This window comes from Pogona vitticeps, chromosome 2 (genome assembly GCF_051106095.1).
Source record: "Pogona vitticeps strain Pit_001003342236 chromosome 2, PviZW2.1, whole genome shotgun sequence".
NCBI lineage: Eukaryota > Metazoa > Chordata > Lepidosauria > Squamata > Agamidae > Pogona > Pogona vitticeps.
This window is the reverse complement of record NC_135784.1, coordinates 197,782,475-197,799,175: the sequence shown is the minus strand read 5'-3', so window position 1 is coordinate 197,799,175 and position 16,701 is coordinate 197,782,475. Positions and strand designations below refer to the sequence as shown.

At 44.2% G+C, this 16,701-nt stretch overlaps 1 protein-coding gene across 2 annotated transcripts in view; it reads left to right on the top strand.

Annotated features, from left to right (window-relative positions):
• Positions 1 to 3,379: 3,379 nt before the first annotated feature.
• TMOD1 (tropomodulin 1) overlaps positions 3,380 to 16,701 on the top strand; it is a 55,314-nt gene continuing 41,992 nt past the window's right edge. For both annotated transcript variants that reach the window (XM_020791396.3, XM_078384809.1), the window contains exon 1: positions 3,380 to 3,517. The gene's annotated coding sequence lies outside the window, so the exon portion shown is untranslated. The remainder of the gene's footprint in view (positions 3,518 to 16,701) is intronic.

Below are 16,701 nucleotides of genomic sequence, written 5' to 3'. Positions count from 1 at the left end.
CCACTGGCTAAGCCTCTTTGGATTTAATTGTCAGCCAAAGTAGCTTTTCCTCACAGCTATCACATGCAAAACAGGAGAACTGTGTTCCTTAAAGGTGGATCAATCATGTTTAATCTGGCACCAAGACAAAATTATCCTTCCCCCCTGACTTTTTCTTCCTACCGAAAGATATCCTAGCCTCCCACCTTTCCTAAGATATTGTCCTGCCAGTCTTCTTCTCACCATCTATGTTGGCTTTCAAAAGGGCTGTTCTCAAGCTGGATTTAAATAGGGCTCTTACATACACTGAAGCCTCTGTGCTGCAAGGTCAGAAGACCAGGAGTCGCAAGATCAAATCCACGTGATCAAATCCACCTGTCACTTGTCCCAGCTCCTGCCAACCTAGCAGTTCGAAAGCATGTAAATGCGAGTAGATAAATAGGTACCGCCTTGGTGGGAAGGTAACGGCGTTCTGTGTCTAGTCACACTGGCCACGTGACCACAGAAACTGTCTTCGGACAAACGCTGGCTCTGGATTGGAAACGGGGATGAGCACCACGCCCTAGAGTCGGACACGACTGGACTAAATGTCAAGGGGAACCTTTACCTTACATACAAGGGACATGGTGGCACTGCGGGTTAAACCGCAGAGCCTCTGTGCTGCAAGGTCAAAAGATCAGCAGTTCGAACCCATGCTACGGAGTGAGCTTCCATTGCTCGTCCCAGCTCCTGCTAACCTAGCAGCTCGAAAGCATGTAAAAATGCGAGTAGATAAATAGGTACCTGTGACATTTATCCCATGGCCCCTGCTTGTTTCACCAAACACAGAGCTCACAAAGATAATCCCAACAGGCCATTTAACATGCTACTACCAGTTGATCTCTTTATCAATTTATATTTCCTATGAAAGACTGAGGTCCAGTCAGTACTGAACTTTTAAACAGAAACAGGTTCATGGATTATAAGTCATCACATTCTTAAAGTTACACAAAGCTTCACCATTTTACTTTAATCTCTTATATCTTAATTGATACAGGTCACACTCTGACTAATCACTCCTTAAGCACTTTCTCTCTGCCTCAAACCCAAACTATCTTCTTCCTTCTCTGTCTCTCTGACTGAAGACTCTGACTCACCTCTCCCTTCTAGTTTCTCTGGCTCTGCCTCCCAACAGCTCTCATTGGTACATGCCAATAATCATCTACCTGAGCCTACCAGGCTGATCACTACATACCACCACGGTGGGAAGGTAATGGCATTCTGTGTCTAGTCGCACTGGCCACGTGACCACAGAAACTGTCTACAGACAAACGCTGGCTCTACGCCTTGGAAACGGGGATGAGCACCGCCCCCGAGAGTCGGACATGACTGGACAATTGTCCAGTCCTTACTGGACAATTACCTTACATACAATGTGCAATAGAACAGCCCCCTTTGAAAGTCTCCTTGGCTGTTCCTGACTCATTCCAGCCCTAGAAAGGGATCTTCCCAACACCTTGCAAAAGTGGATGGTGAAGACTTATCAGAATGGCATATCAACTTGCAGAGGCACCATGGCCAGCTGCACCAGAGAATCATTCCATAAGAGTCAGGTTTAGGTCCACTGCTTTTCTGAAGGGGTTTATCTTTACCTGGATTCTGCAAAGCAGCGACTTAGCCACACCCATCAACCTTTATCTGACATTATCCTCTTGACATGAGATTTTAGAAGGATACTTCTTTCAGTAGGGCAGTCCTCTCTGCTGTACTAGAGCGATTACAGGTGCCTACATGCCAGCCTTCATCTAATCTTTGAAGGTAAGCTCACTGATTTTTACCCATGCATGCAATGCACAGAGGCCATGACAAAGAAAAATGGGCTATTGACCTTCTCAGGCAAAATCCAAAGAAATAAAACAAGACGAAAACATGTGGCACCTTAAAGACTATATTTTAATGTGAGCTTTTGTAGACACGCCTACTTCGTCAGAGGTATGGAAACAAAATGAAATAATGGATGAAATATCAGTTTCACAGGTAGAACTTTCTAAATATTCCTTGGCTGCAAGAGTCTTGGGTGTGTGGTACATCTCCTGTGCCAACATTCATGGACTATGTTTGGTGTTGGGTTCCACTGTAAACATTTCTATAGGAGACAGAAAACAGACAGGCTACTGACTTGTAAAGCTTCTTCTTAAAGTGGTCATCTGCTCATTCATACAACCTGCTTCCCTCACCTACTCCCTTCAGCACCTGTGGCTGTTGTTCTAGGGCTGTGCCATCCATATTTTGGGATGGAAGGACCACCCTCTTCCATATGCACTGAAAGGAGGAGGATTTGGGCCAAAACACTGTTCAGATGTTTTTGCACCATGGCTCTGCAGCAGGTGCAGATCTGTACATCCAGATGCACAGATGACCAAAGAACAGACACAAGAGATGTGGGAAGAAGACCGGTGAGAAAACATATTAGGAAAGGTGGAAGACAGAGGCATCTTTAGGTAGGAAGGAAAGGTCAGAGCGAAGGATAACTTTATCCTTGCACCAAGCTTGAACATGGTTAGTCCACCCTTAATGACAGTCTTATCTAAGTTTAGACCCTTGAGAACGTCCTATGTACAGTATATGGGGTGGTACCACTGGTGCTGTGGACCTCTGCTTCAAGAGGTCTGTTACCTACTTGGTTAAGGTATTTAGCAAATACAGTATGTGGAGATAATCTTGTTCCAGTCAATACCTGGAATGTAAGCAACTACAGTATTCAAATTCGTTTTGTGGATCATGTTATTTTTACGAGATGCATCGATAGCTTTGGATCACAGACGCAGAGAGTTTTGATGTTGGCACCTAATATATATTAATTTAGCATAATTTGCCTTTATCTTCCTATAAAACACAGTATCCAGGCGGGAGCGGGGGGGGGGGGTCGCCCTTGAATTCTACCAATAAGAGTAAACGGCCCTATATGTTTTTTTACAAAGAAGTTAAAATATATCTGGAGTTATGGCGGGATCAGGGGTGGAGGGGGAGGCTTTCCTGAGGGCGGCTGTCCTTTTCCCCATTTCCAAGCTTCAAGCCTGCCCTAGCGACGCGCTACCCCGAAGAAGTGAAGGCTTAGCTCGGCCAGAGGGGCAAGAGAATCGCGACAGGGTTATACTATCCCCACGACGGAGTTCCTGCGAGGGAAGCCCCGAGGCGGTTCGCTTTTTGAGTCGAGACCCAGGCGCCTCTTTCCTCCAGCGCCGCCGGGGAGCAGAGTCCTTTTCCTCGTCTTTGGAGGGGGAGAGAGAAGGGCGTGTGGGTCAGGGCGCGCCTCGCCGCTCGTGGCTCCCGTGTGTGTGTGTGTGTGGTGTGGTGTGTTGTGCGTGCTTTCCGGTCCCTCGCCCTCTCAGGCCTCATGATGACTGACAGTGGCGGTGGCTGGGGGGCGGGAACCCCCTGCGCTCCTCTCCTCCCCGCCTAACTTTCGGTCTCCTCTTCCAGGCGTGCGTCTCGGCGGCGTGAGAACGAGCAGCGCGCCGCTGCCTTCGCGCTCCACCGGCAAGGGCAGTCCCAGCAGGTACGGAGCGGTGGGTTGGGTGCGTGGGTGGGGGGCTGAGGGAGACGACCTCCTGAACTAACTTTGAACACCCCCTCTTTATTGTGTATGTGTGTGTGTGTTTGCCCCTCGGCCCCCCTCTGTCCCCGAGAGACCCGGCAGCCGCCCAAGCCATATCTGGCCAAAACACTTCGCGGCCACCAGCAGGGGACGGAGAGGGCGCCGCCGCCTGAGCGCGCCTATTAATAGCCGCTCCTTCTTCGCCTCCTGAGGCGGCGGCGGCGGCAGCGGGGGGGGGGCGGAATTGGAGGCGAGGGGAGACTGAGAGGGAAGGCACCATGGAGGGAGAGCGGCGTGTCCCCCCCCCCCTGCATGGTGCGGGAGTCTGTTGGCTTCCCCTGTTATGGAGACACACCGGCGGGAAACTTGTTGCACCCACACATACCCGCACCCCGCTTCGTGGTGCCCGTTGCCTTGCCTCGGGGAGCGGGGTCGGGGAGAGAAAAGCGGGCGACTGTGGCTGATGGAGGTGGGTGATCCAGACAGACTACCCCCACCGCTCCAATGATGATGAAGCCTGTGGGACTTCATCATCCTAGCGCCTGCAGGGCCTCCTCCACAGCCAGCGGCCCGGCAGCCTTCTCCCCCTGGGGAGATAAGCAGCGAAGGAAAGATTTCCCCGCTTCACAACTCGGGCTGCCGGGTGTGCTGTTTAAAAAGCACAGAAACCGTCAGGCCGCTGGCAAAAGAGCCGATCCGTTGTGGCCCTTTGTTGAATCTGTTTTGCACTCCATGCGCAAGAAGGGTGCCTCCAAATTAATCCACATCCACGCAGTCTGTCTATGAATGTTTTTTTCACCTAGGGCAAGAACACATGCACATGTTTTGGAAATAAATTTAGTGAGAAACTATTGGGGATCTTGAGAAGTTTGAGTGCCACCCAAAAGTCTGATTGGTACATTTCCAGCAGTCTGGATTTTCCACCCCTGTGTGAGCTACTCTTAGATAATTTTCCAGGCCCAAAGTTTGCTTGGGTAGCTGCAGGAAATTGTGAGTTATAGGCAAGGCATCTGAGGCCCCATCTCTTAGATCTCAGGGCTGTTAAAATGGTCCTGGTAAGTATTGCACCAGTTATAGCACAGCACAAAGAAATTATAGTGCAGGCACATATTGGGGAGGGGTTAAGAGTTGATTGTTGCTTTTTATTCTCGGTTTATCTAGATAAAAGAGAGAGCTGCCAGGATCAAAATTAGTTTCTCGTTTTTGTCTTTTCTATTTTACATAATCCCTGGGGATGTGGGAGAGTGAGTCATAAAGTATGATTTGCTGTAGGTGGGTTGCCATGCTGCAAGAAGGGATGCTATACAAAGACAAAACGAAGGCTGCCAACTTGAGCAGCCCTATTCTTGTTCATTTGAAGCAGGCCAGGGAACATGTGGCCCTGCAGATATTGTTGGACTACACCTTCCCCCATGTGATGGTGTTTGGAATCAACCAACATCTGGAAGACGCTATATAAAAATAGTTAGCCTTGCCAAATGACCAGATGAAAGCAGGCTGTTTAGCTTCTATTCCTTCAACAGCATTTTTATGTCTAGAAACAAGAAGGGCAGCTTAAAGAACAAAAACAAAAACCCAGCTTGGAGATAATAACCATTATCACCCACTAAGAGCTAAAGATCAAGTTGCTCTTAAAGGCACAAGAGCCAGATTTAAAATTTTGAAAAGGGGGCAGCCTAAACAGCAATTCCTATATAGGAATTAAACAAGTGATGCTTTTTCCTAGAATATTCGTGAGGATGCATCAGAAAATCAGTAAAAAGGTGGGAACTCAAATGCTGTAGGAGGTACTCTACTATTAAAACAAGACAGACATTTCAAAAGTTCTTGTGAGTGGCCTTAAGATTATGCCTCTCTTGGCATGTTATGAGAAGGATCCTGTCTTTGTGAGTTAGAATGGACTATTGCAGTGCTTTGAATCCAGGAAACCTCAAGTGTCCAGGCAGACAGATAACTTTAGATGGTTCTGGTAATGGTTGTTGTGGGTTTTTCGGGCTCTCTGGCCATGTTCTGAAGGTTGTTCTTCCTAATGTTTCACCAGTCTCTGTTGGCCGGCATCTTCAGAGGACAGCACTCTGTGCTCTGATGTAGTTGGCTTTGGGAGTGCAGTATTTATGGCTGTGGGATAGGCTTTTGTCTTTTTCTGTAGATGGGTGATTAGTGTGTATTGTTGTGGGTGTATTGTTGTGCTAAGGAGAAGAGATTATCTGTTCCTGTGCTTGATGGGTGTCATTAGCTGGTCTTTTGTGTGTAGTGATCCCCTGTCCTTGTGGATGGGTAGAGTTCGTTGACCTTTTGCACATTGTATTTTTAAGAGCTGGGAGCCAAGTTTTGTTGAGATTCATACTTTCCTCTTTTTTTGTTGAAACTGTGCTGATGCTTGTGGATTTCAATGGCTTCCCTGTGCAGTCTGACGTAATGATTGCTGGTGTTGTCCAGTATTTCAGTATTTTGAAATAGAATTTCATATCCAGTTTGTTTCAGAGCAGGGGACGTGGTGGCGCTGCGGGCTAACAGCGTTCCGTGTCTAAGTCGCACTGGTCATGTGACCACGGAAGATTGTCTTCGGACAAAACGCTGGCTCTATGGCTTGGAAACGGGGATGAGTACCGCCCCCAAGAGTCAAACACGACTGGACAAAAATTGTCAAGGGGAACCTTTACCTTTACCTTTACCTTTGTTTCAGAGCATGTTCAGCTACTGCAGATTTTTCTGGTTGGTTTAGTTTGCAGTGTCTCTCATGTTATTTGATTCTGGTGTGGATGCTTCGTTTTGTGGTTCCAATATATACCTGGCCACAACTGCAAGGTATTTGGTATACTCCTGCAGTGGTGAGGGGGTCCCTTCTGTCCTTTGCTGACAGTAACATTTGTTGTATTTTTGTGGTGGGCTTGAATACTGTTTGGTAATGTTTACTTTCTGGGACATAAGAGGGATTTTCAGCAACTTAAAGTGCAACCACAGCATTGTACACAGTGGGACAGGATTGTGTCCCTCCTTTGTTCCTGAACACTTTGTGTTGTAGTAATAGTGAAAGCAGGGAGAAATCACTATGCTCATTGCCAAAAGAGGCAGCCAAGTCTATATTAGAATGAAATTTGTGAACGAAATACAGTATATGAATAAATCCCTGCTTTAGAAGGGACCTTAGGTAAGTCATTCCTTCTCCAGCTGTGATACAACACTGCAGTTTCTTACAGAGTTTATATCACAATTTCTCCAATGAAATGTAACAATATTATTATTGCTCAACTCTTCTCTTTAGTTACCACTTTCAAAAGGGGATATTGTCTCGGCAAAGAAAAGAAGACCAAACCCTGTCAGAGATTTACACTGGTGTAAGCATAATTGTGTAAATCAGTGGTTCTTAACCTCTTTGAAAGAAATGTCCCCTTGAGCCATTGAAGTTATCATTGCCCCCCTCCCCACAGTGATATTTATTTATTTATTCAATATGCTTAAATCCAATGACCCCTGAAAATAAAATTCAATTGCAGGAAAATGAAATGCCCCCAAAACCAATAACATTTAATGATTTAATTACAAGTAAATTTTAAGATGCAAAAAGAAATATTAAAAGGGCATAAAAACAAACTGCAATGCAGGAACTAAAACTTTCAAGAAACCCGGGTGTGAGGCAGTGCTTCACTGGGCGAGGACGTGGACCCGAGACACCCTTTCCTTCCACCCGACCCACACTACAGCCACCTTCACACGTTTGGCTCGCTCCAGCGTCCTGTACTGCCCCCGTTCTGTTCCTTTGCCCCCACACCACCCCTTTTTGTTCTACTGCCCCCCTGAAAAATGAAAGCACCCCCTGGGGGGTGTTATTTCCCATGTTAAGAACCACTGGTGTAAATCATAATGGTAAATCACCGTTAATTAATGAGTTGGGGTTTGCATTCCTACTCATGAGCCAGTCACAAAGCTTGGGGCAAAATCAGGAATGCAAGGAGCAACATGTCAATTAGCGCAATTTGCAATTACACTTATGCTGGTATAACCCACCAACAAGATTCTCACCATTAATTCTCTAACGTGGAGTTTCTGGTAGGAACAAGACTACTACAGTGGAAAGTGCAACGGGTGTAATGTGTGAGTCAGAAAGACCTGGTTCAGATCTTGTTTAGATGTCTTTTAGTGAGCCACTATTTCAAGCCTTGTGCCTTTTTCATGGGGTTCATAGCACTAACTGAGCTATTTGCATGATTGGAACACACACCTGGGGGTAAGAGGGGGCGAAATCGCCACCTTCTGAAGCTTCCCAGGCCTCAAAAGAGTCTCAGAAGGTGGTGATTTCACCCCCTCTGACCCCTGGGGGGGGCAGGACGAGTCTCTAAAGGGTCCTGGAACACACTCTAAGACCCTTTAGAGACTCACTTTGCCCCCCCGGGGTCAGAGGGGGTGAAATCGCCACCTCTGGGACTCTTTTGAGGCTTGGGAAGCTTCAGAAGAGTCCCAGAAGGTGGCGATTTTGCCCCCTCTGGCCTCCGGGGGGGGGGCTGGGTGAGCCTCCAAAGGGTCCTAGGGTGTGTTCCATAAGACTGACCTCTCCATAAGGCTCACCAATTTTTAGGAGAAGAAAACAGATTATTTTTTCCTGTTTTCTTCTCTTAAAAATTTGGTGCGTCTTATGGAGCGAAATATATGGTATATTGCCTTGCCTTGGTTGCTTTTTAATAGTGTAACACAGTGGATAGAATATTGGACTAGGAGTCAGCAGACAAATCCCCACTGGGCTATGTAAACTTACTGGGTGTGTGTGTGACAATCTGCCAGTGTTAAACTAGTCCCTAAATATCTCACAAAGCTTGGAAAAACCCTACAGGAGTCACCATAAATTGGGATTAACTTGATGGCACTTAATCTGCAGCATTAGGTAACCATAAGTGCTGTAACTTCTTTTAAAATATTACTAACTTGAATTAAGGAGTTTATATGTGTTTTACCATTAAGCATTATTGTTTGGATCCTCTGCAGGTTTGGCAAAAATATTTGTAGTGGTTCGTTCATTTGGCATATATTACATTACTTTGGTCTGCAGTATTTTCCCCTTCTCGGGTTTATGAGTAGTGTATAAAATAATGCTTAAATATATTGGCTTTTGTTTTAAAAAACTTGAGCAGTAGCTAGAATCTCTGGAGGGCCAGCTTCAAAATGCAGCCTTATTTCCCCTTTCTATACTTGACTATCCATATCTGTGACAGGATATCTACTGTTGCATTGTGGATAGGGTAAGTGGCTAAAACTCAGGAGACCTGGGTTCAGATTTCTGCTTGGCCATGGAAACTCATGGGGCGGGGTTGGAATAGGTAAAACCACTCCTTAAATATCTCACCTTAAAAGCCCTATTAGGATCACTCTTAAGTTGGTTCTGACTTGACAGCCCATAACACAAAGATTTGTGACAATCTCTGTTGCCAGAGGCACCATCTTTTCCATGCATTTTCTTGTGACTCTACTTTGGCCATGAAAGTACTATGGATCCCAGGCTCGGGGCTTTTTGTTTACTGACCCCAATGGAAAATATAAGGAAGGTAACAATGAGAAAGGGGTCCAAGTTGGTGAATTTGGAAGATAAGTCATTTTAGTGCAATTAAAGCTTGATTGTTGTTACAATATGTTTATATGATTAGTTGGTGCAGTTTTTTTTTTTAGGGTTATTGTTGCTTTTAATATTTCTATTTTTAAATTTTTGTTTGCTATTACATGTGCTGGAAGACACCCAGAGTAGTGCCTCGACACTAATAGGAGAGGGATACAGATTGAATAAATAATGAATACATTACGTGTTAAATCTGTCAGACATTGTTATGGTTCAATAGTTGAAGTTAATAACCTTATTTATGATCTCTGTGGAAAGGTAAACAATTTGATTTTGGATCAAGAAATCTGTAAAACTGAAAGAAGTGGCAATGTGCAATTGTCTTGCAGATTTTCCTCTTTTTTTAACATAATGAATATGATTTGCATAAATGGTAAGCATCTGGCCAAAGCAGGCAAGCAGTATGTTTTTTTTCTCTCCCCATAATACCATTCAATTGTTGTTTGCTATTAAAGCACTTTAGACAATGTTATTTCAGTGATCCTCACAACAATCTCTTAAGGCAGAGTGATATTACTTATTCTGTGCTGCAAATTAAGGGGATGAGACTGAAAGACTCTAGTTCGTTTATGGTTGTCTCCTGCAGAGTGAAAGACTTTTGGCTCACCAGATGTGTTAGGCTAGAACTTCTATAACATCTCACTATTGTCAATACTTCTGAGAGCTGGCATTCAGAATATCTGGAGGGTCAAAGTTTCCTCATCCCTAATCTAGTGATGGGAGAGCTGTATTAATTGGGCAAAGTGTTTGGAACGGACTGCTCTGCCAGCGTCTTTCTGAAGTGCTGGTGTGCATATGGAGTGCAAAATTGATTGAAGGGAAACGTTCTGGTGGATGGGTAATGTAAGATTTTAAATGCTTGAAACCAAAGACTAAATCAGCCTCTGGTCTCCTGTTCAGATTAATTTATAGCAAACATCTTGCAGTTATTCAGGGCAAGAGACCAAAACCAAACCAAAAGCCCCTCTTTGGGACACAGCTGGAGAACCTGTGGCTCTCCATATGTTTTTTTAAACTTCAGATCATAGCCAGATGTCTTGGAAAATCTGTTCAACATCTGGAGTAGATCAGGTTCTCTGTACCTATTTTAGGATACTAGCAGGCAGACTTCTTAGAGCAGTGGTTCCCAACCTTGGGTCCCCAGATAGTCTTGGACTACAACTCCCAGCAATCCTAGCCAACACAGCTAGTGGTGAAGACCTCTGGGAGTTTTAGTCCAAGATCACGTGGGGACCCGAGGTTGGGAACCATTATCCTGGATTGTTCTGATGGTGCTAACTGATAACAATAACCATTTTGTGCCACTTCAGAAATAATCCAGATATCTTCTAGAAGGGAGGGGGGTCTCCTACTATTACCAAGCTTCTACTAATATCAAGATGGAATTAATTGACTACTACTATTATTAGCAGTAGGTGATGAATGCTAAGTTTCTAGTTAAACATTTTATCTCTTAGAAAGAGTGCATATCTGTGGCCTTTCATTGTCACTAAACAGGTTATCAAGGAAAAGCACTACAAAGCTGATCATGAGTACTGTATTTAATTCTTCCAGAGTGGTGCCATCTTAGAACTGGTCTCTTGGTTATTGTCAAGAGAGAATTTGTCTGTGAAGCCACCTGGCATCATTTTATCTCATCTCCTTCAACGTGGGCACAGGTTAGGTACTGATATATTTCCATGTTTTATAAAATAGGTGCTAAAATTTGTGATTGGCTTCCTGAGATGAATGGTTAATTTCACCCCTTAGTAAGCTTGACTTTGCTTGAACTGAAAGGTTCAGATGCGACTCTTCCTTAGCTTCAACTCTAATGGGACTGAAATGTGCTCTCAGTGTACTTGTCATTGACCGAGATTGTGTATATTCTTGGAAAGTGTCATAAATCAGAAGAAAATTGAACAAAGTATACAATTCTGGATTCTAAAATGTATTCTTCCATAGTTCTTGGGTAGTACCATACAATCAACAGTAAGCCTAAAAATAAGAATATTGCAATGTAGTAAGATATTATTGTTGCCTTAATAAAATGGAAGAAGATATTGGAGATAATTCTTTTGCCTTAAAGCAGCCTGGGGTAACAAGATGGGATGGGGGAAATTTGCAGTAGGATTCTGAGAGCACATAAGCTTTTTGCTCATTTTCAGTAGGATAGGGTTGGCAAAATACACCTCACCAGATGATGAATCACAGCTCTCAGTGCCCCTCTCAATTGGCTGCACTGGCTAGGATTCCTTGGAGTTACAACTCAAGGACATCTGGAAGGTCATGAGTTGCCCACTCCTACACTTGAAACATTTTCTAAGGCATAAGGGTTGTGGGGGAGACTCCAATGTTTCTGGAGAAATTAGGCTATACTTTTTCCATTGGGAATGAACTGTAGCTGTTCACTAACTTGAAAGAAAGTTGGAGAGTTTCTTTTTTATTGGTAACATCAGGTTGGAGCTGAACCTTCTTACTGCTGTAGAGTGACAATCCAGGCCACCGTGGATTAAAATTGCTTAATTTTGCATAGTCCTTCTCTTTTCCCATCCATCCAGGAAATTTTAAGAGAAAGCATGATACCCACGTATGTAGCATGCGTGCACATGTACACACACACACACGTACACAAACACAAACACATACCATTCACTGCTGAAGATGAAATCATGGAGGCACTGATACCAATGGTGCAGATAATTGTCCTACTATTGCTTCTGGCAGTCAGGAATGTTTAGAGAGCTGTAAAATCCCACAAGACCTCTTTTGTTTAGAAAGAACAATGTGAAAAAAGAAAGAAAGAGACTTGTACACCACAAGCATTAGTGCTTCTGCTAATAACCATTTAAGCCATCTTAAAACTATCACCTGTCTCCTGTTTCCAGCCCACCTTATGCCTGACAGTTTTGTTCTGGCCAAAAGGAGGAGAAAAGCATTTGAAGCAGCTGTGGCTAACAATTATTTATGTGATACTTACTTCATTTAGAAATAATTGTTCTCTGACTTATTGCATGTTTTTGTCTAACTTACACACAAGCCCATTGCCCTGTAAATCATAGTGCTACAATCTCAAAGTGTACTTCTGGCAATCCAGCGAAGAGGCTCTTTTAGGTTTGGTGCACTGTCCTACTTTGAAAACAACTTCACATTTCAGTTTGAAATGTAGGATACTTTGCTTTTCTTCTCCTCAATCTGTAAAGTATTATAATTTTATATATAAGGCATTTTAGCTGTCTGATCATCTAAATGCAGCAACTCAAAGAACACCGTGTTTTTTTCTTCCCCAAATTCCAGGCAGTATCAGATTGTTGATTTGTTGGCATTCATGAGGTGTTTATTTTTATGTGTGTATCCCTACTGAGGAAACACAACATTCTTGCTTGTCTGTGAGCATGGTTTCTGTGCTCTCAGTTGTCTGGGAATTATTGTGCATTTGCTGCTTCAAAAACACCACACTCAAAGGATTTCAAATGTCTCTGATAAAATACAGTAAAATAAACTGGCTAAAACAAAGGAGCAGAAATCCAGAAATATTATCCAATAGGGAGCAACACGAGTTCTTTAAGAATCCAGAATAGAACATTAGGCTGGTCTCTTGAACTAGTCTCAAAATATAGCTCCAAGCTTTTAACCAATTTGGTTGCTTATGTTTTTTCAAATAAGAGTAGCCTGATGATTTCATCTCAGAGATCTAGCTGGTCCAGCATCTTTCTGGAATCAACAGGCAGAATGATCCAAGAATAGCCTGGGCTTTCATCCATTAGCAGTTAGAGATCTTCCACAGATCCAGAAATACCACAGTGGACTTGATTATTTATTTCTTAATCTATGATGATGATGATTAATGAGATTTTCCTTGCTCCTCTGCAGGTATCGAATACCACCTATTTAGGAGCAGGGACACACACCCATGTGCAGGGATGGGTAACTCCCATAATATTTTGTTATTGGCTGTGCTGTATATAGTTGTAGGCCAAAAAAAATCACTCCCCAGTCTGGAAGGCCACAATGACTCACTCTTGATTTTAAAAATTATGACTGGATAAACAAATTCAAAATGTGTTAAAAGCACAGCCAGGTTCTGAGATGCATGGGTTATTTTCCCCACTCACTCGCCCCCCCCTTGAGGCCTGAGGAGAACCCGTTTCCCTTCCATTGCTCACCCCTTCTATTAATTGGAATATGGGCAAGACTCCGACATGTCAAGACCCAGCCCCTTGAGTACAGAAGTACTTTGTCGAAGATTCTTTATTAGGGAAAAGAAAAAGAAGTACCCACTCATAAATAAACTGGAAAGGGCTTATTTACTTTCTATACTTTATGTTGGGCAACGTTGTTTGAAAACAACCTTGGTTTTATTGAAATGTTGAACAGAATTGCAAGTGCAGAAAAATCACCAAATGAGGAAGCGGTTATTCCGAAAGTCACAACATAGTGTGAAGTTACAACAAAGTGACAAAGTCAGGGTTCTGTTGTCATATTGAACTGAAAAGCATACAATGGTGCCTCAACGTACGACCATAATAAGTTCCAGAAGATGGACGTAACTCGAAATGGTCATAAGTCGAAGCACCATTTCCCATTGCATTGAAATGCAATTAATCCGTTCCGGCCGAAGGAAAAAAAAATCACCCCCAAAAAATCACTGCAAGACGAATTGGAAATGCGATTAATCACTTCCGACCGAAGGGGAGGGGGGAAGAAAACCAATCAAGCGTGCAAGACACATTGGAAATGCACAGAAAACAAAAGGAGCAGATCGGAAATGCACAGAGAACAAGGGGGGCAGGTCGGAAATGCAAAGAAAACAAAGGAAAAATCAAGGGAAGCATATAGGACCCATCGGAAATGGGGGAAAAACACCTAAAAGCAACCAACCCCCCAAGACCCATTTGAATTGGGATAAAACCCCAACAAACAAACAAACCCCTCAAGACCCATCGGAAATGGGAGAAAAACCAAAAAGAGAAACAATCCCCCCAAGACCCATTGGAAATGGGAAAAGAAAACACTTCTAAAAGCAACAACACCCCCAAGACCCATCTGAAATGGGAGGGAAAAAACCAAAAGACTAACAACCCCCCCAAGACCCATCAGAAACATAACCCCCCAGCTCAAAACCAAGCTTCAAAAACACCCAGAACAGTTTTTAAAAAGCAGAAAACAGCACCTTACCTTACCAGGCAGCCCGAAGCCTCCCTGCAAACACACACACACACACTCACTCAGAAGCAGAAGGAGGCAGTCCCAAGCCTCCTCCAATGCACACTCTCTAACTGCTAGGGCGAAACAGCTACAAAGAAGCAGCCTCCTCGCCACCTACAGTTAGAAATTTGAATTTCTTGCCTTTTTCCCCTGCCTTTTTCTGTTTGTAAGCGGAAGCTCCAGCCGCAAGTAGAAGCACTCGTGGCGCAGTGGTTAAAACGCTGTACTGCAGCTAAAACTGTGCTCACGACCTGGGGTTCAAATCCCAGGTAGCCGGCTCAAGGTTGACTCAGCCTTCCATCCTTCCGAGGTCGGTAAACTGAGTACCCAGCTTGCTGGGGGGGGGGGGGCAATGTGTAGCCTGTATAATTAAATTGTAAACCGCCCGGAGAGTGCTTGTAGCAGTATGGGGCGGTATATAAGTCCCCCCCCCCAAAAAAAGCACAATTTTGCAGCCGGAGCTGGTCGTAACTTGAAATGGTTGTAAGTAGGGACGTTCGTAAGTCGAGGCATCACTGTATACTTAATATCTCTTCCATTTGTCAGTAATGGAAATGTGTGATGTGGTGGACTGAACCATGTAACTAACTCTAGTAGCTCACTTATTATCATACTCAGTCTATTTGTATATTATATTTTCCACAGTATATTGGGTTCATGTAAATTCACAAGTGACAATAACATTAATTACACTTGTAATATTATAATATTAACTCACAATTCATTTACACATTCAGAAGTTTAAATAAGACCACCATGTACCCAAAGATCAGTTCATGGTGTCTGTATAAATAAATATCAACTCTATACAATTAACAGTTCATAGGAGGAGACTTACAAAAGTAACTCCCTCAAATCAAATTTGCAGCAAAAGACAGAAAGAGAAAATCGCCACAAGGCATTTTAGAAAGCTCAGTCACAGGCAGCAGATAGACCTCACTAGACAGTCCCATGCTTTATGCTAAGGAAAAATATGCTCAATCCTTGAAAGTTAGCAGCCCTCAACATGAGCCAGCTCTATCCACTGTGGCCAGCCTGCTCCAAAGCTTAGGAAGAACGTGGGAGGTGAAGTTTGTTTCGGAGATCAGAGAGGTAACACAAAAAGGGCTCCCGCTCTTTCATGATATCAGCAGACCAGCAAAGAGAAGACCTACAGCTTCAGGCTCCAGAGAGCAACACTGTAACCCAGAGGTTTTAAACTCAATTTACCTGGGGGCCGCTAGAGGCAGAGTCTGGGTGAGGCTGGGCTGCATCAGATTTTCCGCCAAGTGGAGCAAGAGCCCGAGGAAGCCGCCCAGGAGTTTCCTTAGCCGACAGACAGGCGGGCTGGCTGGCAGGCTGCAGTTCTGGATGGAGGGTGCAAGAGGTGCTGTCTTGGGAGAGAGCCGGCGAGCGAGGCAAGGGTTTTTTTTTAATGTCTTGACAGCAGGGGATGTGTGGGCACTTTGGGGGGGCAGGCAAGGCGAGGGCCACAAACTATCATCTGGGGGGCCGCAAATGTCCCCCGGGCTGCATGTTTGAGACCCCTGCTTGTAACCCCAAAGGTGCAGAAAATGAAATGGAAGGCATAACAAATGGAGCTATAAGAGAGGGCTAGTTTACCAAAAGGTAGACAGGCTGCATCAATGTCAGCCAGAAGGATAGTGCCAAGCCAAGAGAAACCCTCTTTGCAACCCTTAGGGAAATGCAGTATAAGATAATGGCTGCAACTTGCCTCTCAGCTTTCCTTTCCCCTAGCTTTCCTCAGCTGGTAATAGTTGTTTTGTCTGCTGTTGATCTATCTCTTCAGTTGGTTGGTAAATATGTGTGGATAAAGAAAGCAGCATAAACAGGTCTATAACTACAAGCATCTATAAGTAAAGAGGTTTTTTTGTTTTGGTTCTTGGACAAATGTCTCAGAGTGAGTTACTGAGGCACTAAGGGCCAGTTAATGAGAATGGGGTGGAATCTGGGGGATTTATAGCCATTCTCCTTTGTGGCTCTCTGTACTTTTACTGTGTAGAAAAATGAATATTGCCAGAAATTCAGAACTCTGCAACAATGAGAAACAGCAATCCTTTACTAAGGAACTCTGGAAAAGTCTCTGTCCTTGCCTGGCATTTGGTCAGTAAGTGCTGTTTTCCAGAAGACCCACAGGACCACCTGTGCAATCAGGTATAGTTGGTCTCTAAGCCAAAGGAGACTGCAGGAGTAAACGTGGTACACATGATGATGTGTATTACTTCGCTCATTTCAAAATCTGTCAAGCCAGCACAGCTGTGTTTGGGGTCTTCCCTGCACATCCAGTCAAGTGAGTCTTAGATTTCTGCCCCAGAATTTTGCCAGGACTGTACCACTGGCCAGTCCCTCTGTCCTT